Source organism: Myotis lucifugus, unplaced genomic scaffold (assembly GCF_000147115.1).
Source record: "Myotis lucifugus unplaced genomic scaffold, Myoluc2.0 scaffold_7370, whole genome shotgun sequence".
Lineage (NCBI taxonomy): Eukaryota > Metazoa > Chordata > Mammalia > Chiroptera > Vespertilionidae > Myotis > Myotis lucifugus.
The window spans coordinates 1-1,555 of record NW_005878418.1 but is presented as its reverse complement, the minus strand read 5'-3'; the positions used below and the strand labels follow the sequence as shown (position 1 = coordinate 1,555).

Below are 1,555 nucleotides of genomic sequence, written 5' to 3'. Positions count from 1 at the left end.
TTCAGCCCCCCAAAACCCCTCCCTTCCTTGACACCTAGCAACAGCAGCCAAGGCTTTAAAAGTGGGTGGAGGGAGGGAGGGAAGTTTTTGTTCTTTGCTTATGTATTGATTAGCAATACAAGGGCCCTTTCCCTTTGGGGAAAGTAAAAACTACCTCTTCTTTTAGTTGTGAATTCCTTCATAGCCTGCTTCACCTGCCAAAAACCCTAACACGTACCACATTGAAAAAGGTGAAAGTTTTCCTACAAATCTCTGTCATGTCTGCCTTAATAGAAGATAGTGGATTCTCACATTTGCTTCTGTACTCAATCTTTTGTCATTTGCTGTTGTGGGTGAGTAGATAAAGAAAATTTGGCCACATCCCACATATGCATAGTTGAAAAAGAGGAGTATTTTAATAGCCTTTTCAGATAATTGTGGATATTGTTCGATACCACACCAAAACATAACAAGTAGTTTTTTAAAGGTTAGTGGCCATGTGAAACCTGAAACAATGTTATGAATGTTTCCAACTCTTACATCAAAATCTACTGGTCTCTTTCATGTTGAATGTTTTAGTCATGCAAAATGTTTATCATCAATGCATTTGGTCACTAAAAAATTAGGTCATGGAGCCCAGGTGAGGCCATCCTACTCCCAGGTGCACATGCCCTAGCCCCTGCCACCCCTGCCACTTCAAGCTACTGGCCCGCCCTCCTCAGGCCTTGCCTCTACACTCTGTTTCCCTCTCACCTCCCCCTCTGACCAGCGGTGACTTAAGGGACAGAGCAAGCTGAAGCCTATTTTTTCTCCCTTCTCGCAGTAGTGCCAGGCAGTCCCCCTTACGTGTTCCCACTCTGGCCCGAGATGAATGCTGAGGCAGAAGCTGAGTTCAACATGTCCTGGACACCAACTCCCACAAGGTTACTCACTATAAACAATACCCACCTAACACAAGCAAAGTTTATTCCTACTTTGAATGCCATGGAAAGAAGACAGAAAACTCCAAAATAAGGTAGATGAACTATGAGGAAACAGTATTTTATGGGTTGCAGTACATTCTTAATAAGTACTTAAAAGGTAAAGTAGTGACCAAGGAGAAGATCCAGGAAGCCAAAGAGGCATACATAGAGCATTTCCAAGATGATGTATTTAACGAAAAGGGGTGGAACTACATTCTGGAGAAATACCCTGGGCATCTTCCAGTAGAAGTAAAAGCTGTCCCTGAGGGCTCTGTCATTCACAGAGGAAATATGCTCTTCACAGTGGAAAAAACACAGATCAAGAGTGTAAATGGCTTATACAGTGGGTTGAGACGATTCCTGTTCACTCCTGGTATCCAATCACTGTGGCCACAAATTCTAGAGAGCTGAAGAAAATATTATAGCCAAGTATTTGTTAGAAACATCTGGTAACTTAGTTGGTCTGGAATACAAGTTGCATGTATTTTGCCTATAGAGGAGTCTCTTCCCAAGAGACTGCTGGCATGGGAGGGTCTGCTTATTTGGTTAAGTTCAGAAGAATGGCACTACAGGTGAGCAGGAATTGCTTTAAAAAATGCTGTGAATGAAAGATC

General features: G+C 42.6%; 1 pseudogene; it reads left to right on the top strand.

The window, feature by feature from the left end:
- Positions 1-846: 846 nt before the first annotated feature.
- LOC102434501 lies at positions 847-1,513 on the top strand (annotated as a pseudogene).
- Positions 1,514-1,555: the final 42 nt, after the last annotated feature.